Below are 22,687 nucleotides of genomic sequence, written 5' to 3' on the forward strand. Positions count from 1 at the left end.
ATAAAGGTTCCTTTGTCAAAGCCCCACTGGGCACCCAGCCCTGTGCCTGGGGTTCGCTGTGCACAGCTTCTAACCCCCACAGCCGCCCTGCAACAAAGGTGTCACCGCGCCCTGCAGATCAGCGTGAACCCGGGGATGCACAGCCAGGAAACAATCAAGCCAGGCCTCCACCCGGTCTAAGTGCCTACCAAGCTCTGGTCACAACGTCCTGTCTCTCGGAGCTGCTGACAGCAGCATTCTCAGTGCCCGATAACAGCAATGACAATAAAAATGAATGACAAATTGTAAAGGCATAGAAATCGAAGTCCAGAAGAGCCTAGGGTATGATTTTCTCTTGCACCAAGAGCTGCATCGCCCTGGGCAACCCCCCACCCCCCCACGGCCAGGCCTCCTGTTCCTCATCTGTGTCACACAGAGTGGGGCTGCTGAGAAATCACGTCAGACGCCAGGCCGAGTGCGTGCCTCTAAAACACTAACAGGCACAGCAGATATTTTGATATTTTTAAGTCACATTGAACAGGAAGTTAATTTCCTATAAAGTTACGCACTGCAGTCAATGGCTATAAAATATAATGGCAGGAACGCTGTAACACAGTGCAACACTGGCACTGCTGCCTCGTTTACCTTCACCGCACCTCTGGAAGCCACGCCCTGGAGAGCCGCATCCTGATGCTGTAATGTGACCCACGAGAGAGTTTCTAATTGGAGCACAGGAAAGCCTTACGGTAGCAGGTAGCAGCGCAGGTTTCACAGGCAACAAGGCAATTTCCAGGGATCTCCATTTCCAAGGCCAAAAAGAAATTCAGGAAAGAGATTCAAGAAACACAAAGCCCATCCCTGGCAGAGGCAGCCTCGGACCGCTGTCCTTGCAGTCCCACCTCCAGAATGGCTGAGCTCCCACAGGTGTCAAAGGGAGGACAAGGCCCCGGGCAGGTGTGCAGAGAGGTAGGTGGGCGGAGCTGGCCCAGATCACCTGTGAGGTCCCTGGCAATCCAGAGCTTCTGTGATTTCTATCTGAATCTTGGGCTGGGAGCCATGGTTGGTCCCTTGGCGGAATGGCAGTTTCCTCTGGGAGTCGGTATATTCTTCTTGGGAGGTATGAGTACACACACACACACACAAACACACCCTCACAAAAGATGTCATGCCTTGGATTAGACACCTGCCACAGCAAGGATCTTTGAAAATCCACTCCAGCTCAATGCCTCAGTGAGCAAATGAGATACTATCATTCAACCTGAAATTGTGACTAAAGCAGACTCTGCAACTGGGATGTGTGAGAAGACACCATGCCACATAGTAACCAGGTGCTGGTCCCACGCCATGGGAGCAACAGTAACCGGTACAGGAGCTGGTCCCACACCATGGTGACTACAGTAACCGGTACAGGTGCTTTCTACACCATGGTGACTACAGTAACCGGTACAGGTGCTGGTCCCACGTCATGGGAACAACAGTAACCGGTACAGGAGCTGGTCCCACACCATGAGGACTACAGTAACCGGTACAGGTGCTGGTCCCACACCACAGGGACTATAGTAACCAGTACAGGTGCTGCTTCCACGCCACGAGGACAACAGTAACGGGTACAGGTGCTGGTCCCACACCATGGGGACTACAGTAACGGGTACAGGTGCTGGTTCCACACCATGGGAGCAACAGTAACTGGTACAGGTGCTGGTCCCATGCCATGGGAGCAACAACAACCGGTACAGGTGCTGGTCCCATGCCATGGGGACTACAGTAACCAGTGAAGGTGCTGGTCCCACACCACGGGGACTACAGTAACCGGTACAGGTGCTGGTCCCACGCCACGGTGACTACAGTAACCAGTACAGGTGCTGGTCCCACACCACGGGCACTACAGTAACCGGTACAGGTGCTGGTCCCACACCACGGGGACTACAGTAACTGGTACAGGTGCTGGTCCCACGCCATGGTGACTACAGTAACCAGTACAGGTGCTGGTCCCACACCACGGGGACTACAGTAACTGGTACAGGTGCTGGTCCCACGCCATGGTGACTACAGTAACCAGTACAGGTGCTGGTCCCACGCCATGGGAGCAACAATAACTGGTACAGGTGCTGGTCCCACGCCATGGGGACTACAGTAATGGGTACAGGTGCTGGTCCCACACCACAGGGACTATAGTAACCAGTACAGGTGCTGCTTCCACGCCACGAGGACAACAGTAACGGGTACAGGTGCTGGTTCCACACCATGGGGACTACAGTAACGGGTACAGGTGCTGGTCCCACACCATGGGAGCAACAGTAACCTGTACAGGTGCTGGTTCCACACCATGGGTACTACAGTAATGGGTACAGGTGCTGGCTCCACACTACACCCCTTCGCAGAGTTGGGTGTCCTTTTTATCTAACTCTCACAAAAACCCTAGCAGGGAGCACTTGCTGCCATCCCCAGATCAGAGGGGAAGGAGCCAGGTCTCCGAGCTGTTAAGTATCATCCAAGATAGCACCTCGGGGACAGCAGCAGAGCCGGGTCCAAAGCGGACGGTCTTGTTTCTGGCCTCTATGTTTCCCTGTCTCGTATCTTGGACCTGGGTGTCTCCACACATGCAGCAGGATAATGGAAGTGGAGAACGTGGGCTCTGAAGCAGCCTCCTGCCTTTGAATCCACCGCTGGCTGCATGTGAAGAACACTACGTGCTTGGAACAGTGCCTGGCACTCCACAACCAGAAACTGACAACCGTGAGTACTACTTGCATCACTATCATCCTCAGGCAACAATAGTCTGGAAAGTCTCCAAGTGGCAGCATTTTACTCCTGTTCTGCTATTTTTATAGATATTGAAGTGACAGCTTTACTGACATATTACTCACATACCATTAAATTCACACATTTGGGGCCACCGCCGTGGTGTAACATGTAAAGCTGCCACCTGCAACACCAGCAGCCCATAAGAGCACCAGTTTGTGCCCGGCTGCTCCACTTCTGATCCAGCTCCCTGCTAACGGCCTGAGGAAAGCACAGAAAGTGGCCAAAGTGTTTAGTCCCCTGCCACTCACGTGGGAGACCCAGATGCAGCTCCTGGCTTTGGCCTGGTCCAGAACTGGCTGTTGTGGCCATCTGGGGAATGAACCAGCAGATGGAAAATCTCCGTCTCTCTTTCTCTCTATGTAACTCTAACTTTCAAATCAATGGATACATCTTTTTAAAAAAGTGTATGCACTTCAAGTGCACAATGCAGCGGTTTCAGTATATTCACATAGCTGTGAAACCATCAGCTAACTCCAGAACATTCTCAACACCTCAAAAGAAACCCCGAGTCATTTTGCTATTATTCCCCATGGTGCCCTCCTCCCAGGCCCTGGCAACCACCATCTACTTGCTGTGTCTGTGGCTTTGCCTGTTGTGGACATTTCATATAAACGGAATACCGCAGTATGTGAGCTTGTGTGTGTGGCTTCTTTGACTCAGCATAATGTTTTCAGGTTCTGCTGTCATACAAGCATCAGAACTGCATTCCGTTTTTTTAAAAAAAAATGAGGTTAAACACACACAAAAATCAATCATTTAAAACTAATAATTCAGCGTCATGTAGCACACTCATAACAGCATATCAGCATGTGCATCTTGTTCCGGCGCGTGGTTCCTTTTTCTCGCTGACTATTCCGCTGTACGGAAGTCCCACATTTTACTCATTTGTCAGCAGGTGACGGAGTGGCTCCCTCTCTGGGGGTTTATGAGCACTGCTGCGGGGAACACGCGTGTTCTTGTATGGACACCGGCTTCAGTTCTCTCAGCTGTTTCCCCAGCAATGAAACTGGTGGATCATCTGGGAGCCCCGTGCTATGCTGCATTATTCTTAATCTTCTAAAAATCACATCTATTACTTAACACCAAAACTGCTGGGTGAACTTACAGGAAGTGAAAACACATGGGCGCCTACGTAGACCTGGAGTAAGATCCTCACTCCCCCATTCACCAGCTGCTCAACCCCTGGGGCCTCTGGTCCTTCACCGAGCAAATGAGCACAGGGCACTTGCTTCAACTGTTCTGGGGCCTGGCGCAGTGCTGACAAGTGGCAAACACTCAGTAACAGAAACCACCCTTGGGGACAACGACAATCTTCCTCCAATTTTAAAGGGTTCTGAAAAACTGCAGAAAAGCATCGGAAAGAAGCGCAGAAGCAAACACACTGTGGCACAGACCCACACGGCAGCGACCCACGGCGTGGTGCAGCTGTGGTCCTGGCTCTCGGCCCCTCCCTGGCAAGAGCAGAGTCAGCAAACCACGAGGTCCTACAGAGCAAGTGTAGCCCCTGGACACCCTCTCTAGCAAGGAGAGAGCAGCCTGATTCTCACTGAGCCCCCACTGTGTGCAGTGCTGGGGCTGGGCACAGGGAAGTGGAGGAGAAGGACAAGACACGACACTGCACACGCAGGCAGTGACCATGGACACCCCATACCAGAGGGGCCAGGCCAGGTGCTCGGCCCACCCTCACCAGAAGCTCCAGTGATGAGCCCTGACACAAACAACCAACACGAATGTGGGGCAGTGGCAACAGAGGGCTCCTACTCCCCTTACACCGTCTAGATATAAACAGGCAGGCTGACCAGCAACCCGAGAGGAGGGCCACGTGCAGCACAGCACACCTCCCACCACCGGCCGGCCACTAACTCCAGATCAGAGTCCGAGAAGCGGCCAGCAAGGCTTCCGGGCGGACCCCTGTGCCCCACGGCCCCCAGCGTCCCTCCCGCAGCCCCTGGCTCCTTCGTTGCCCGGCTCCGTGACTTCCTAGCACCGCTGGCTCCTCATCAAGCAAACGAGCACACAGCTCTACCCTCAGTTGAGTGCCCGGGGATGTTCTGGGCCTGGCACACAAGGCAGAAGCCAGGCCTTGGGCCGGGGCTCCCCTGGCGCGCCGCCCTCCCCTCCACGGGTGGACCTGTGATAAAGCCACTTTTCCACCGCACCGGAGGGGCCTCAAAGCTTCGAACACTGGAGAGCAGTTCTCGTCCCCGGCCTTCTCTGCTTCCCCTCTGCAGGTGAGAAAGTCGGGCACCTGCCCACACTCACAGAGGCCGCCCCGATCCGGTCAGCCGTTCCCTGTCTGCCCCGCAGCCCCACGACGACACCGCAAATACCCAGTCCCAAGGGCTGGGACCAGATTCTGTTGCATTCAACCCGCGGGAGAACTCCGCCCGGGCTCCCGCAGTCCTGCAGCAGGAAGAAAGAGGGCGCTCTTCTCTCCCGCACCTGGACACGGCCTCTCAGCGACCGCGCGGGCAGAGTCGGGGACAGCGGCAAGGGGCAAAGGCCCAGCCCCACCGGGACAGCCCGCCCGCCATTCCCGCTCAGCCCGCGCTTCTCCTGAACTCAAGGTCAGGCAGGACGGCTGCCAGGCGCACCTTCCTCCTCCCGCCTGCCTTGAGCTGTACCACACACCGGCCCCGCGAGGCCAGCTCCCGCCGACCGCGGCAGCCCCAGCCCTGAGGCGGGCGGGCAGCAGGGGGCAGGGCCCCGGGGTGCGGGGGGACAGCGGGCCGAGGACGCGAGGCGCGGCTCTGCGCGTGCGCGGCCGTGGCGCGCGCCGGGCGAAGACAGGGCTCCCGCGCCCCCTGGCGGCAGCCGCCGCGGTGCGGTGGCGCTGCGGGACGCCCGGGGCGGCGGCGAGCGGCGGGTTGGGGCCCCTGGACAGCGCGTGGGGCGCGTCGCCTCCGAGCCCTCGGTGGGCTTCGGCCTCCCAGCGCGCGCAGAGGACCGCAGTGCCCTGCTGTTAAAGCAGCCCGAGGGGCGTCTACGCTGTAAGAAAGCGTCTTTTCCATGGCCCGCAGCGTCCACACTGGCTCTAGAGCCACGCACCCAGGACGGCCTGGGCCTCCCTCGGGCCGGGGTCGGCGGCGCCTGCCCCGGAGGTCCCGCACAAGGGGCCAGCCAGCGCCAGAGGGGGAGACAAGCACTTGGCCGCACGGGCCGGGAGGGCCGAGGGCCGCGTCTGTCTCTCGGGTGGTTGTGAAGGCGAAGGAAGTTAAGGGCAGGTGCTTAGAACACTGTTTAAATGCTGTGGTTGTTATTTACTACCGTTGCTCCCAGATGCGGCACACGGTAGGCATTCCACAAAGCCCAGCCCTTCTGGCTGGCAGGCTGCCCTGTGGCCTGAGCGCAGCTGCCCACGGCTGCCCGCCGCTGCCGGCTCACCCCCACCTGCCAGGCAGTGCAGGGAGGCCCAGCCAGGACCCCCGTGGCTCCCAGCCCACTCGGGAGAGCCACGCCAGGAGCCACACTCTGCCACCCCGCCTCTCTCCACAGAACAGTCCGTGCTCTGCTCCCGCCCCCAGAGAGCTCAGAGCTTTCCAAATATGGAGGCTTTTTTCATTCCCAAAGCGGCAGGAACATTTGGGAGATGAAAATGAACACCCGACCTGGTTTGCAAATGATAGAAGCCGAGCAGTGGTGGCGGCAGAACAAGCCAGTTCCGGGAGTCAGGTGTCCTGCTTGTCCAAACTAGCACCTCTCCTAACCTGGCCAGCTCTGTGCAGGCCTAGACCCCAAGGAAGGACCCAAATCCTAAAAACCCAAACTGCAGCCGATAGCACAGGGCAGAGGAGAGACCTGCAGGAAGGAAGCCAGGGAGCCACCGGCTTTCAAGAAAGACGAGCTGCGGAGACAGACAGCCCGCAGCCCGGGGTGGTCCAAGCTGAAGGTGAGCGTGCGTCCAGGAGGAGTCAGAGGCAAGGTTATTTGTTGTGTGTCAGGCTCCAAATCTGACATCTAGAATGGAAAGCACTTCAGCAAACGTGGAAAGTGGTGTACTTTTGAATATACGTTCCGCATGCCACTCAGCAAGGGTTTGTCTTCAACAGTGCGCCTCTGACTGCGGGGTGAAATGTCTAAAGAATGGTCCACCGCAGACAGTCCTCTGTGGCAGGCAGTGTGCCTGGCGCCAAGGCAGGGAGGCGGCGAGCAGCTTAGATGTGACACGGCCTCAGTGCCCAGCCCAGGACATGTACCCACATATCTGCTGATTCATTTTTTTCTTTTCTTTTCAGGGAAGAGCGTGCATGCAGTCCCCCACTACCACAAATTATGCAGTCGAGTTTCCCACATGTGGGGAAATCGCAGGGGTCAGCACTCCCGCAGTGCAATGGAAGAGCCTAGCCCTGGGAAAAGCACCTGCCTGATCGTGGTGTCTCCCCTGCCAGGTAAGTATATTTGCTGATTTGATAATTACACAGTCTAGCTTAAGAGGCAAGTGGCGGGTGTGAGATAATCAGACGGGATGCCAGATTAGATGGTACTAACTATAAATAGGGGTGGAACCAGAGGAAAGTGAGACGTGTGGACCAACAGAGCTGCAGAGGTCTGCATACGACAGCAGGTGTCCCTGAGTGGGGAGCTAGCACAGGCAGCAGTGGTGAGCATGGGTGAGGCACAGCAGGACACGTGGCCAGCCAGCCCCAAGACTACATACGGTCTGGAATCCAGAGACATCATGGCTGGGTCTGGACTTGCCATGGTTGGTAGGAGAACTCAGGGAGAACCTGAGATGACTTTTTGGATCAACTCTTGATTAATCTGGTGTGGATTTTTCCATGGTACATTTAAACCTCAGACTGACTTGTCCTGACACTCAGGCCATAGTCTACTTGCTGCCCTGGCCACATTCAATGTCACCCTGAGACTATTAATCTACCACAAGTGTTCCATTGCTCGTGTGTCTTGGGCACCGCAAACTCCCGGTGAAGGCTCTGTATCATCTGGGTGCCTCCCCCTCCATTAGCCCTGAGCCTTGCTGGGCCCTGTTACTTGCTGGGGCTCACAGGGCTGCAGGCTCAGTTCCTGCCCTCTCGCTCTGTCTTCTGAAGACCTTCCTGGGCTGTAAGCACATCCTACGCCTATAGACAGGGATTCCCTGAATCCTGACCCCCAAAACCAACAGCCCAGAAACACTTAGGCAGAGCAGCCATCCAGAATTCCGGTGGGTCTCTGGACAGCACCCCCTGGTGGACACAGAGATTTCACCATATTCAACTCCAATCCAGTCTCTTCCCCAACTCTCCCAGGAAAATGGCCCCTCCTCCTGGTTTAACATCACTACCTGTCCACTGAGCTCAGCTGAAAATCTCAGTTGCCTTGATGCCTCCTTCAGCCACCTGTCCACACCAGCTGCCCAACACACACTGCCTGAATCTCTTCTAAATACTCTTGATGCTGACTCTGCTCCACCTGGGTTCACCCCTTTGTACCTAGAGTCTAGGTTTCTGCAGTATCTGACATCTGTCAGGCCCCAGCGAGGACAAAGGAAGCACTCTTAGTTCTCCCAGGTAAAAGGGACTGAATGTGTGGAGTTGTCTGTATAGGAGATGAAAGAGTTAAGAAGCCACATAGGATGGTTTTGCATCCCAGAGCCCAGCTACAGCAGGAAGCCACCAACATCCTGAGGGCTGGAAAGAACAGGGGGAGGAGGTGGAGTTTTGATGCAGGATGCCGGGGCCAGTAAGATGGGAGCTACAACCAACAGGGCTGGAGGAACCAAAGAGACAGAACTGCTGCCGAAAGTGCTGCCTGAAGCAGATGGGGACATAACCGGGCTTGACGCTCCTCCTGCCCCCTAATTCCCTGCTAGTGCCTCCTGCTGGCCAAGCCCATCAAAATCGCCGGACTTGGGCACCTGGGAAACAGCCTGTAGAAGTTAGGCCCCCGACAGGCAGAACAACAGAGGAAGGGCCCAGAGCCAGCCCCCTGCCTCTCCATATATATAAACCAGTCTCCATCCCTATAATCTCTCATTCCTTCTAATCTGTTCTCCACTCTATGCCAGAAAGATCTTTCTTGCATATAAACTTAACTAAGTCATTCCTCCTGCTTAAAACCTGGCAGCAGCTAGAAGTTTCCTGGCAAGAAAAAAAAATAGGACTTATCCACCAGGGTGATTTTGTCAGTCACTTACAAATAAAGGAAGTGCTACTTCACTTGGCTATAAAAGTACTAGGTTTGCTCCATAACATGAGATAAACTACTGCTCAAAGTATTACCAAAAAACAGAATGGAGACTTCAAATTCATCAACCATGAAACTGGAAACTCGCTGAAGACAGCTACTTTCTGACCAGCGCTGATGGCCATGATGAAGGGCTCAGTGAGCCAGTGGAATATGCCATACAGAAGGATGTGGGGAGCAAGGGGAGGCTGTTTAAACCTACTACAACAATAGAGGAGCAAGATTCAGTGAGTAACCGAAAGACTCAGAATGAAAAGAAAAGCCCAGGTCAGAGGGCTTTGTTGGTGAACTTTATAAAACTCCTAAAGAATTAACACTAATCCTTCACAGCCCTTCCAGAAAGTAGAAGAGGGGGAACGTGTCACAATGTCACAACTCACCCAATGGTACCAGTAGCACATTGATACCAAAACTGAAGACTTCACCAAAAATCCGTCAGTATCCTTTACAAATACAGATGTTACAATCCTCAACAAAATATTAGCACACCAAACCCAGCTACATATAGAAATGATTACATACCACACCCAAATGAGATTCATCCCATAAATGCAGGGTTGATTTAGTATATGAAAATCAAGGTAAAGCACCATATTAAATGAAAAAGCACAAAAATTATATGAACATCTCCATAGAAAAAGAATTTAGCAATATGTAACATCTTTTAATGATAAAAACACTTATAAACTAGAAATAGAAGAAATTCTTCAAGTTGATAAAGATAGTCTATGAGAAAGTCACAGCTAACATCATATTTAATGGTGAAAACTGATTTACCCCTAAAATAAGACTGTACATTCTGGTTACTTCAATATTGTAATGGAAGTACCAGCCACTATAACTATGCAACAGAAAGAAACAAAGACATCTGGGTTGGAAAGGAAGAAACAAACTATTATTATTTGCAAATGCCACAATCTTATATATGAGATTCTCCATGAATTCCCAAAATATTATGAGAGCTAATTAGTGAGCTCAGCAAAGTTGCAGAATACAGTGGGGAAATAATAGTCTTTTCAACAAACACTGCTGGAATAAATGGAGATCCAGATGTGAAAGAATGAAGTTGAACCCCAGCCTCACAAAAATCAACTCAAGGGGTTGGGGCTGTGGTGTAGCAGGTAAAGCCACCACCTGCAGTGCCAGTCTGAGTCCAGGCAGCTCCTCTTCCAATCTAGCTCCCTGCTAATTCACCTGGGAAAGTGGTGGAAGATGGCCCAAGCACTTGGCCCCTGCACCCAAATGGGATACCCGGAAGAAGCTCCTGGTGTCGGATCTGCCCAGCTTTGGCCATTATGGCCATTTGAGGAGTGAACCAGCAGATGGAAGATATCTCTCTCTCTCTCTCCCTCTCTCTCTCTGCCTCTCTGTAACTCTGCCTTTCAAATAAATAAATAAATATTTTTTTAAAAAATCAACTCAAAATGTGTCAGTGACATAAATTTAAAAGTTAAAACTATAAAATTCTCAGCCCTGGGAGTCAATCTCCATAATACTGATTAGGCAGTGGTTTCTTAGACATAAAACCACAAACACAAAAATAACAAAAGGAAGAAAATACATAAATTGGACTCAATCAAGATTAAGAAGTTTTATATTCAAAGGACATCATTAATAAGATGAAAAGACAACCTATAGAATGGGAGAAAATATTTACAAACCAAATATCTGTATAATAACTTGCATTTAGAATATATAAAGAACTATTACAGGGGCCAGCACTGTGGCATAGTGGGTCAAGCCTCCGCCTGCAGTGCCAGCATCCCATATGGGCACCAGTTCAAGACTGGACTGCTTCACTTCCAATCCAGCGCTCTGCAAATGGCCTGGGAAAGCAGTGGAGGACGGCCCAAGTCCTTGGGCCCCTTGCACCTGCACAGGAGACCCAGAAGAAGCTCCTGGCTTCAGACTGGCGCAGCTCTAGCTGTTGCAGCCATTTGGGGAGTGAACCACAGATAGAAGATCTCTTTCTCTCTGCCTCTGCCTCTCTGTAACTCTGCTTTTTAAATAAATAAATAAATAATTACAATTCAATAATACAAAGGATCCCATTTTAAAAATTGCCAAATAATTTGAATAGGTATTTCAGCACGGAAGATAAGCAAATGGCCAATAAGCACAAGAAACACTGCTCAGTATCAATAGGGAAAGGCAAATACAAGTCGCAGGCTGCACTTCACACACTGTGGAATGGCGCTCATCCAAGGAAAGACAGTACCAGGTGTTGACAGGATGTGGAGAGACGGGAAGCCTCCAGGGGTTGAGGACTTGAGGCTGCTCCGTGATGGGTTGTGAACAGGAGTACTGCCATCTTACAGCCACACTGCCGTCTTAGGATGGTTGAGTCAGCAGTTAACACAACCCCACCCAAAACCCCCAGAGCCCAGGCAAGTCAGCTTAACCCTGCCTGTCGCCCGCTCACCCAGCAGTTAAGAGGAAGGAGTAACTCTGACTATATGAAAACCTAGTCTGTACAAGAACAGCACTGTCTATTCCTGCCAGTAGTGAGTCCCTCTCGGGTTTGTCTCTGTTCAGGCTGGTGAGTTTGTGATCTGCCTTTTGTCTTATTTTCAAGTTCCTAACTTCTGACAACTCCGGAAAACGGTTTCCAGTTCCTCACGAGTTACCACATGAGTTAGCAGTTCCACTCCCATGTATATATTCAAGAGAAACAAAGGCATACATCTACTCCAAATCTTGTACAATAATGCTCATAGTAGCCTAACAGTGAAAACAGCCCACTGTCCATCAACTGATGAAAGGATTAACAAAATGTCTCACATGTGGTATATTCATACCTGGAATATTAATCAGCCATAAACAGGAATCAATCATGGCTTTAACGTTTAAAAACCTTGAACACATGCTGAGTGAAAGAAGCCAAAGTCAGGCCGGCGCCGCGGCTCACATGGCTAATCCTCCACCCGCGGCGCCGGCACCCCGGGTTCTAGTCCCGGTCAGGGCGCCAGGTACCAGTCCCGGTTGCTCCTCTTCCAGTCCAGCTCTCTGCTGTGGCCTGCAAGGGCAGTGGAGGATGGCCCAAGTGCTTGGGTCCTGTACCCACATGGGAGACCGGGAGGAAGCACTTGGCTCCTGGCTTCGGATCGGCGCAGCGCTGGCCGTAGCGGCCATTAGGGGAGTGAACCAACGGAAGGAAGACCTTTCTCTCTGTCTCTCTCTCTCACTGTCTATAACTCTACCTGTCAAATAAAAAATAGATAAATAAAAATAAATAAATTTAAAAAAGAAGCCGAAGTCAAATATTGCATGACTCCATTTATATAAAAATGTTCAGAACGGGGAAATCTGTAAAGACAATGCAGATTAGTGTGGACTAGGGCTTTGGTTAAGCACTGGGTTTGGGAAATGCGAAATGACTGCAATGCGTACAGGTGTCTTTGGGGTGATGATTTCCTAAAACTGTGGTGATAGTTACACAACTCTGAATACATTTTAAAAGGTCAGATTTCATGCTACAGGGTGTGATCTATGCATCAATAAATGTGTAAATGTTTTAAAAAGCTATAAACAGGATTCTGGGAAGGTATTGTAGGAAGCACCAGGAATCTGTTTCCCCACACAGAACAGTTGCACTGGCATTATCTGTCTGGTGTAACTATGTTGGTGCTCTACCGTCTATTGGAGGCGTGCAGCTTCCCAGGAAAACTGGATGGTAAATCACAGTCGTTCTCAGCTCTTAGCAAATTGCTGTGCACATGTTCCTGGAACAGCCAACATGCGGCATGTGGGAGCCAGGGTGGGCAAGGAATACCTGCCCTATAAACACCGGGAGTCTGTGTTCTGATCTCCAATTGCTGCTTCTGGTCACAGAGGTGGAGACAGAGAGACAGGAGCCCTGAGAGTTGAACCAGCCCTTCACTGTTGCAAGCCCCTCTCCCTCAAGCTGAAGTGACTTCCCAAGGATTTAAAGGGCCAATGCCTCCCCTACCCCCATCCCAGCTCACCTCTCTCTCACTCTCTCTCTCTCTGTTCACTCACTCTCTGTATTTTGGAACCATTCATTAGAGACTAGGATGTTCCAACTATATATGGCAGGGGCGGTGGGGAGGATAGGCAGGCAGTCTGAAAAAACCTGAGAAGATCTCTACCTCTCAGGCTGATCCTTGGTACACAACCAACAATAAAAAAAATAAAAATAAAAAAAAGCATTAACAACAACAACAACAACAACCCAAACAGTATATCATGAGAAGAGGAAAAGTCTAATTCCTACAGTTATCACGTTATTAGTTTCAAATGTCCAGTTTTCAACAACAACAAATCACCAAGCATACAAAGAAAGCGGAAAGTATGAACCACTGAAAGGAAAGCAGAAACTGTCCTTGAAAAAGATTTGATGGCAGATCCACTAGACAAAGACTTTAAAACAACTGTGCTTAAAGATGCTCAGTGAGGGGGCGGCACCATGGCTTACTAGGTTAATCCTCCACCTGCGGTACTGGCATCCCATGTGGGCACTGGGTTCTAGTCCCAGTTGCTCCTCTTCTAGTCTAGCTCTCTACTGTGGCCCAGGAGTGCAGTGGAGGATGGCCTAGTGCTTGGGCGCCTGTACCCGCATGGGAGACCAGGAAGAAGCACCTGGCTCCTGGCTTCAGATTCATGCAGCACCTGCTGTAGCAGCCATTTGGGGGGTGAACCAACGGAGGGAAGACCTTTCTCTCTGTCTCTCTCTCACTGTCTAACTCTATCTGTCAAATAAATAAAAATTAAAAAAAAAAAAAAAGATTCTCTGTAAACCAAAGGAAGACGTGAAGGCCGAGAAAATACAGACCGGTCAAAATGGAAAATCAGTAAACGGATGGGAAGACTAAAGAGAAATCCTGGAGCTGGAAAATACAGTAACTGAAATGAAAATCTCACAAGGGGGTGTCCGAGGTTAAGTCAGGCAGGGAAGAGAAAGACTCAGTGAACTCAGAGAAAATAATGGAAATGTTTGTGGGGAGCAACTGGGAGCAACTCAGACTAGACTGAGTTACTGGAATTAAGACTTGTTCTATGCATCTGCTCTCCCACAATATGGCGCTGGGAGAGGAGAAAACAGCTTCTACGCAGCTGCCTCTTGCCAACTTGAGTGATGACCTCCAGGAGCTGATCCTGCTCCTGATTGGAGGAGAGCAGCGTGCTCGGCGTGTGGGCAGCCGAGTTGGGATTGGTGGAAGAGGACTATAAAGGAGGAGAGAGACAATATGCACCAGGAACATCTATCTGAAGGAACACCTGTGCAGCCCCCGAGAGAGCCGGCCGGCGGTGTGCTGCTCCCCCGCGGAAGTGGGGAATGTGGCAGGGGGAACCGCCCTTCCACGGAGGTGGAAGGGACGGTAGCCAACCCGGGAAGAACCAGCAGCAAACCCGGGGAGGGCCGAGCAGACAAAAGAACAGCGCAGGGTCCTGTGTCGTTCCTCCACGAAGAGGGGGAGCGACAATGTTTAAGTCTGAACATTGTGGTTTGGATGTGTCCCCCCAAAATGTCAAGGAGGCTTGATCCCCATGCAACGGTGTTGGAAAGTGGGGCCTGAGGAGAGGTGATTAGGCCATCAAGGCATAGTGAGTGATGAACACCATCAGTGTGTGAGTGGGTTAGTTACTGCAGGAATGGGTCCATTACACAAAGGGGAGTCAGCGCTCTTTTCTCTCTTGCCTTTCTCATATATATATATATATATATACACACACACACACACACACACACACACACACATATATATGAAGGAAAAACAGAATAGAGGACAGTTCCTTAATCATAGTTGGAGACCTCAGTACCCCTCTCTCAATAATGGATAGAACAACTGTAATGAAGATGAGTGAGGAAACAGAAGATTAAACAACACAATAAACCCACTATATCTAACAGACACATCACAGCCACTCTACCCAACAATAGCACACATGTTCTTCTCAGGGGCACATGGGACACTGTGCAGGATGGGTCATATGTTAGGCCACAGATTCAGCTAAAATGTGGCACACACATACACTGGAATATTATTCAGCCTGAAAAGGAAGGAAATCCTGACACATGCCGATAGCATGGATGAAGCTTGAGGACATTATGTTACATGAAATCAGCCAGACACACAAAGACAAATATCATCTGACTCAATTTATATGAGGTCAAATATAGTGGCCAGACAGAGACACAGAAAGTAGAATGGTTGTGGGGGATGGGTGGAGAAGGGTAGAGAAGGTATTGGGGAGTCTTTGACAGGCAAAAATTTCAGTTTTAAAAGATGGAAGAGTTCTAGATATGGATGGTAGCAATCACTGTACAAACTTGTGAAATATTTAATATTACTGAGTTGTATACTTAAAAATGGTCAAGATGGTAAGTTTTTTTAAAAGATGTGTTTATTTATTTACTTGAAAGGCAGAGTTACAGAGACAGAGAGGGGGAGACAGAGAGAGAGAGAGAGAGAGATCTCTATCTGCTGATTTACTCCCCCAGATGGCTGCAACAGTTGGGTTAGGTCTGGGCCAGGCTGTGGGGAGCAACTGAGACTAGACTAAGTTACTGGAATTAAGACTTATTCTATGCATCTGCTCTCCCACAATATGGCGCTGGGAGAGGAGAAAACAGCTTCTACGCAGCTGCCTCTCGCCAATTTGACTGATGAGCTGCAGGAGCTGATGCTGCTCCTGATTGGAGGAGAGCAGCGTGCTCGGCATGTGGGCAGCAGAGTTGGGATTGGTGGAAGAGGACTATAAAGGAGGAGAGAGACAACATGTACCGGGGAACATCTGAAGGAACACCTGTGCAGCCCCCGAGAGAGCCGGCCGACGGTGTGCCGCTTCTCCGCGGAAGTGGGGAAAGTGGCAGGGGGAGCCGCCCCTCCACGGAGGTGGAAGGGACGGTAGCCAACCCGGGAAGAACCAGCAGCAAACCCGGGAAGGGCCGAGCATACAAAAGAACAGCGCAGGGTCCTGTGTCGTTCCTCTGCGAAGAGGGGGAGCGACACCAGGCCAAAGCCGAGAGCCTAGAACTCCACCTGGGTCTCCCATGTGGGTGCAGCGGCCCAAGAACTTAGGCCATCCTCCACTGCTTTCCCAGGCACAGTAGCAGGAAGCTGGATCAGAAGTTGAGCAGCCAAGACTTGAACCAGTGCTCATATGGGAATCTAGTGTCACAGGCGGTATCTTAACCCGCTGAGCAACACTAGACCCCCAAGGTTGGGGGGTGTTATATGTGTATTTTACCACAATTTAAAAAAATTGGGAGAACAAAAAAGCTACAGAGCACATTAATTATATGAGAACAAACAGGGTGCCAGTGCTGTAGTGCAACAGATTAAGCCATGGCCTACAGCACTGGCATCCCTTATGGGCAGAGGTTCAAGTCTCAGCTGCTCCAGATCCAATCCAGCTCCCTGCTAATGTGATTTGGAAAGCAGTAGAAGATGGTCCAAGTGCTTGGGCCCCTGCACCCACTTGGGAGACTAGAAGGAAGCTCCTGGCTCCTGGCTTCAGATCAGCCCAGCTCTGGCCATCTGGAGAGTGAACCAGCAGATGGAAGACCTCTCTCTCCACCTGCCTCCTAAATAAATAAATCTTTTTAAAAAATAATAAGAAGAAGATATAGCCACAAGGCACACCATTGCACAGCTATTAAAAAAAAACACAGAAAGTGGCCGGCCCTGTGGCATAACAGGTAAAGCCGCCATCTGTAGTGCTGGCATCCCATATGGGCACTGGTTCAAGTCCTGGTTGCTCTATTTCCAATCCAGTTTTCTACTGTGGCCTGGGAAAGCAGTGAAAGATGGGCCAAGACCTTGGGCCCCTGCACGCAAGTGAGAGACCCAGAGGAAGCTCCAGGTTCCTGGCTTCAGATCGGCGCAGCTTCAGCCATTACGGCCATCTGGGGGTGAACCAGTGGATGGATGATATCTCTCTATCTCTCCGTCTCTCTCTCTCTCTCTCTCTCTCTCTCTGTAACTATCTTTCAAATGAATAAATAAATCTTTTAAAAATATTTTAAATAGATATAAATAGGATTTAATTATACATTATGTATGTGTTTCTTTTATTTGCCAAGTAGTCTACACTCAACACACAACTGGTGAATAAAGGTCCATACGCAGTCCAAGGGGTCCCCTCAGAAGGGAGGTGCTGGCCACTGCACTGCAGGGGTGCAGCACACAGCCACAGCCATGCCCCAGGGCCGTCTGGAAAGAGTTCTCTTTTGCCCCAGAAACTCCACCTCTGGAAAGCTCTCTTTAGGTCCGAGGGTGGTCCTCACAGCCTGGGGGTTAACAGGGAAAAGCTGAAAGCAACCTCTATGTCCAAACAGAGACTATACCTCATCCACACAGTCATGTTACACAGCAGCTAAAATGATGCAGAGATACATCGGCTGTCCTGGCAAGTGTTCATGATCATAGGGAAGAGGAAAAAGCAGGTCACAAAGCTACATGTGACAAAACCCCATTTTTACTAAAAAAAAAAAAAAAAAAAAAAAAAAATCTCAAGTACGTGAGTGGAAGATGCAGAAGCTAACTCACTGGGCAGACAGAGCAATGCATTTTGTTGTTGTTCTTCAGACATGTCTTTTGTGTGTATTAAGAAAAATGAAATAAAATTGTAAGAGAAGGGACAAGCAGTCCAACCAGGGACAGCTAGAGGTACCTTCGGGGACCCGAGTTGGAGAGGGTATGATTTTCACAGCAACCTGCTGCTGCCAACTCAGGTACAGGTGGGTCAGACTCACAAGTCTCCTCTGACCTCACATTTATGCATGTCAGACTCTTCCCCTTTGGTCTCATCGGTCTGCTCAGTATTCTTGTAACAGTATCATGGGCCCCACCATGTAGACAAGAAAGTGAGCCTTAAACGATGAATATGACCAGCACCCGGGGTTGGCAGGCTCTCCGATACAAGCCTCAGCAACAACACCCCGCCGCAAATAAGGGGGTTTGCTCCCACTGAGGCAGCTCGATCGTGGGGACAGCATGGCTTCTAGAGTCCCCAGGGCTTGCTGTGAACCCCCCCCCCCCGACATACGGCTTCTCAACTCCTCTGCAGGGAATGGAAATCCCGAGGTGGGGGACTGCTCTCAGGGAGAGCACACTCAACCCAGTAAGTCACCCAGCGCTACACCTGGCTTGCAGGTAGGTCTCCACGAACGCTGATCCACAGGAACCCTCACCTCACCGAGCAGCCCAACCCTGGGGCACCGGGGCAGGCTAGGGATCCTTCCAGAGGTGGACTCACACTGGACGTGGGGCAGCTTCCACCACCCGGCTCTCCCTATCCTTGAGGTCAGGACACAGGAGCCTTGCTTCCTGCGAGGAGCCCTCCAAACACATGGCCGGCTCCTCCTTCCTGGCGACCTCTCCCCTAGCCCCAATCCTGAAGCATTCACCTGCCCGACACAGTCAGGTCCCCTGGCCATCTCCAGGCGGCAGAGACTCAGAGCAGTCCCCTGGCTGTCCCAAGTGCCCTTTGTTCCTCCTATAGGGCAGTGGCTGCCCTGTAGGAATCCGGGGCTGAAGGGCACAGCCTGTTTGAGCAGAGGCCTCCTCTCTGAGGAGCCACGGTTGCGGACATCTGTCAGAGGGATTTGCCCTCCTTGGGGTTCCCCTAGTGGGGCCAGCCCTCTCCTCCACAGCCCTGCTGGGCCAAGCCAGTGCCGGCCATGAGCCAGCCGGGGCCTCCGTGACACAAGGACAATCTGGCTGAGATTCTGGAGCATCACACCTCAGAGAACCAGGGTCTAGAGCCCGGAGGGAAGGTGGCCCAAGAAACAGAACCACATATTGAGTCCTGGACCCAGGGCCGCAGGAGTCGGTGTGGTTGGGTTTTCACCCCCACCTTGAAAAAGAGCTTTGACTTGGGTTGGGTCCCCTCTCCGCACATGGTTCCCCTCTGCGTGTGCCCAAGCCAGCAGCTGTGGCCCTCCCTGGAGGGCCCTGGAGGATGGAGTCTGAGTTGCAGACTGGATTGGCACCATCCACCTCTCCCCTTTACTCCATCTGCCAAGCAGATGGCTGGGCTGGGCAGAGGGCTTGGCAGGGCCTGTCCACCTTCCCGACCTGTCACCGGCCGCCATCACACCTCTCTTGCAGCACCCTCTCCCACCACATCCAAACACGGCCTCAGGTCCTCTCGGTACTAGCCCTGGGGCTGCTGCCTGTATTCAATATTTCAAGACAGGGGCCGGTGCTGTGGCATGGTGGGCAAAGCTGCCACCTGCCCCATATGGGCACCAGTTTGGGTCCAGGCTGCTCCTCTTCCAGTCCAGCTCTCTGCTGTGGCCTGAGAGGGCAGTGGAGGATGGCCCAAGTGCTTGGGCCCCTGCACCCACGTGGGAGACCTGGAGGAAGCTCCTGATTCCTAGCTTTGGATCGGCGCAGCTCCGGCTGCTGCAGCCAACTGGGAAGTGAACCAGCAAATGGAAGACTTCTCTCTCTCTCTGCCTCTGCCTCTCTGTAACTCTGCCTTTCAAATAAAATAAATAACTCTTTTTTTTTTTTTTCATTTCAAGACAGAAAAAGGAGCTTTGAAGCAGCAAAGGAAAGCATGTTCAGGACACTCATCCCCAGGTCAGGCAGTCGGGGGCCCACCTCCCCCGATGCAGCTGGAATCAGCCCGCAGGAGCAGGAGCAGACCCACCCTCGTTCTGCTGTCTTCCACAGCCTTCGCTGCGCTCCCAGGATGGCACAGCGTTTTGGGAGCACCACAATCCTCAAGTCAAAGCCACTGCTCTCTGCAGAATTCCAAGTCATCTTGTCCCAAATTTTTTTTTTAGACAACCCCTGTGCCCAGGACTGAGCAAGTGTGGTGGAAAAACACAGGAAATCAATCCTCAGGGGTTGTTTCTGGTCAATTTATCCACAGGGCCCAGAGAAGGCAGTGAGCAGGTCCCAGGCACCTTAACCCAAAACATCTCACTGGAGAACAGTCTCTGGCCATGAGCCTGAAGGTGGATGGCACTAAGCTGAGGTCTACGGGCTCCTGAGATCCAAACTTTCTGTAAATATTGAGAGAGCACAGCAGCTTTGGGGGACCGCTCTCAGGGTTTGGGGCTGCCTGCTGCAGAGGCAGGGACTCCATCCTTGGGTGGTCCAGAGAGAGTGCCTGAGCCACCTTCAGGCAATGAGAGAAGCCCCAGGGGAGGTCATTAAGTGATCTGTGCCCACTTCCGGCTGCTGTTCCCACCACACCCAGCACACTGCAGAGGCGTGGCCTTGCAGGATGAGCCCCCGGCTCCCAGATCCAGAAATGGCTTCTCCTCCCCTGAGGGCTCCTCTTGCCAAACTTCTGGATGCAGACAAACCAGCGTCTGACGGTTGTGTGAGTTGTTCTGGCCTCTTAAAGGAACACAGCAGGAACCAACTGGTCCCTCCCAATGTGAGCAGCCTTTTGTGACAAAATCATTAACATGGCCCAACTCCAGACTTCTAAGCTCCCTGGACAGCCCTGGGCAAGACTGGTGAAGTGCATGACACAGGAGTCAGCCCCACCCTCAAGCAGTCCCATCAGGGTCACCTCCAGCTGCCCCCGACCCCTGAGTCATCCTTCAGCACCACCACCAACTCTCCCTTCCCTAGGCAGCTCTCTAGGCCCCAGGGGTGTCCTTGATCCTCCCTAAAGATTGCCCTCTAAACTTACTGATCCAGGTCTCACAGCTCAACAGCCAGACCAGCTGCCAGACAGCAAGACCATGGACAAGTTCGTGGAAGAAAGGCAGCCTCGCCCCTCTCGCCACAACCGGCTGCTCCTGGGGCATCTGGAGAATCTATCCATCTGGTGCCACACCCCAGGGGCAAATATTCTGCCCAAGATCCTTTAGCTAATAAGTGACAAAGTCAGTGACCAGACGTGGGCAATAGGGCTCGAAGGCCCCCTGCCCTTGGTCACTGCATGAAGGGAGACGCCAGGCCCAGGACAACAGAGGAGCAGAGAAGGGGGCCCTGCAGAGCTCCCCACGTGGTACTACCTTCGAACCTGGCACAGAGCTCCTGAGCTTGGCAGGTTTTCTACCAAGAAACCTCCCTTAGTCCCAGCCCTGTCCCTGGCTTGATGCGGGATGCAGGCAGGTCCCGTCCCCTCCCTGGCAGTCTCCCTAGTAGGAAAGACAACGCTGGTGTGCACGACGGTAGGGAAGACCCCGTCTGCTCGGGGCAGCTCTCTGCTGTGCCCCCAGGCAGCCGGAGAGGAAGCTGAGCAGCACCTGCTGCTTCCAGCGCCGTGATTTCCTCCTGGCGGGAACCAAGCCCCGTCCAGTCCCGTGGTCCTCGGTGCCCCATTCTTTTTCCTGAGTGCAAGCGACCTCTCTCCTAGGCCCCAAAAAACAAGTGTAGCACGAGGCTTGCCTGCCCCGACCTCTTCCTCCTTGTCCCCTGGTGTCCGGTGGCCACACTCCCAGGAGTCATTCTTACCGACAGACTGGCTGTCAGCAGGGCCTGTGTGTGGCTTCCGCTCACCCCTGACGTCTCTCTCCTCCCCTTTCCATGAGCTGCAGCACGCCAGCAGTCGGGCTCCAGCCTGCAGATGTGCACTGCACCCTAAGGGCCAGGAGGGACAAGGGCCTCAGGGGGCTGAGCTGCCCTGCCCGCCTAGACCCGCTCGCTGTCAAGACCTCCTCACGTTGGCTGAGGTGTCTGCAGTCCCTTTACCGTGGCGAGGCACAGCCCAGGGCAGCTGAGAAAGGCTGTCTGGAGGGAGTCTGGCCTCTTCCAGCCCCCACTGTCCTCGCTAGAGAAGGACGCCTGCTGCGGTAGTCCAGGGCTCAATGTGGAGGCGGACACCTGCCCGCTGTCCCCAGCCTCCCTCCCCCTCATGAGAACATCAGTGTGCCTGAGATCTCCCCAGTGTGTAGCAGAGCAGGGGCCTCCGCTCGCTCCAGCACCCAGCACCACCGCGAGCTGCAGAGCTGCCGCACTGCTTCCGTCCCCATCCTCTGTCATCTGCTCAGGTTGAAGAGACGGGGGAGAGCGGGGAGGCCGGCACAGGAGCCCCCCGGGGGGGCAATGAACGGCAACGTGCAGGCTTTGGGAAGGGGCCCATGGCAGATTGTTAGGGCATGAGGTCAGCAGGCTCCTACAGGTGCTCGCAGAACCAGCAGGAAGGCTGAGTCAGTGTGTTACCTACAGGCAAAGAAAACATGTGAGCATGACGTGCTCGGAGCAAAGGCACCAGAACAGCCTGACCTAGGTGGGGCAGTGGGCGTTCAGGCAGAAACGCAAGCAGGGGACCTCCACAAACTGCGTTCAGTAATCTCGAACAGCAGCTAGGTGCGAGGCACCGGGCTGTGTCCCCGGGATGGCAAGTGGTCGGGGCAGAGCTGCCTCTTTGCGGGAGCTCAGACTGGCAGGGGCACCTGATGCCGTTACCACTAATCTAGCCTATTCCCCATGCAATCCTGAGGCTCTGTGCCCTGGCAGCCCCGAATATGATGGGTGCGTCTCAGAGGGCTTCAGAGCAGACAAGACAAGTGATTTGAAGGTCAGAATTCGCAGGATGAAACCCAGGCAAGGGCGAGAGCTAAGGCAAAGGAACCGGGGGCGGTGCTGAGAAGGTGCAGATGCAAACCTCGGGACCCCCGTGCTGTCGCTGAGGAACTGTTCCCTGGCCCAGGTGTGCCCCGGCCCATGTGCCAGCAGAGCAAGGTGTTAGGAGCACAGCTTTGGAGTTAAACAGTACTCACTCTGAGTCCCCTCCGCCACTCAGGGTGACAGCACGGGCTCGGAACCGTCTAGAGGGC

The 22,687-nt window shown here is 52.6% G+C and overlaps 1 protein-coding gene, 1 long non-coding RNA gene and 1 other non-coding gene across 18 annotated transcripts in view; 1 reads left to right on the forward strand and 2 right to left on the reverse strand.

Annotated features, from left to right (window-relative positions):
- TTC7B (tetratricopeptide repeat domain 7B) overlaps positions 1-22,687 on the reverse strand; it is a 243,600-nt gene that overhangs the window by 193,062 nt on the left and 27,851 nt on the right. The window contains exon 1 of one of the 16 annotated variants that reach the window (XM_070065543.1): positions 5,379-5,577. The exons of the other annotated variants lie outside the window; for them this stretch is intronic. The gene's annotated coding sequence lies outside the window, so the exon portion shown is untranslated. Of the gene's footprint in view, positions 1-5,378; positions 5,578-22,687 lie in introns of those variants that run through there. 16 annotated transcript variants of the gene reach the window in all.
- LOC108178639 (uncharacterized) lies at positions 6,373-10,388 on the forward strand. Its single transcript, XR_011385013.1, has 3 exons — positions 6,373-6,673; positions 7,020-7,172; positions 10,149-10,388. It is a non-coding gene; the product is annotated as an uncharacterized lncRNA (long non-coding RNA).
- On the reverse strand, positions 7,017-7,180 carry LOC127484670 (U1 spliceosomal RNA). Its single transcript, XR_007911839.2, has one exon. It is a non-coding gene; the product is annotated as a U1 spliceosomal RNA (small nuclear RNA).

Source organism: Oryctolagus cuniculus, chromosome 20, assembly GCF_964237555.1.
Source record: "Oryctolagus cuniculus chromosome 20, mOryCun1.1, whole genome shotgun sequence".
In the NCBI taxonomy this organism is placed as follows: domain Eukaryota; kingdom Metazoa; phylum Chordata; class Mammalia; order Lagomorpha; family Leporidae; genus Oryctolagus; species Oryctolagus cuniculus.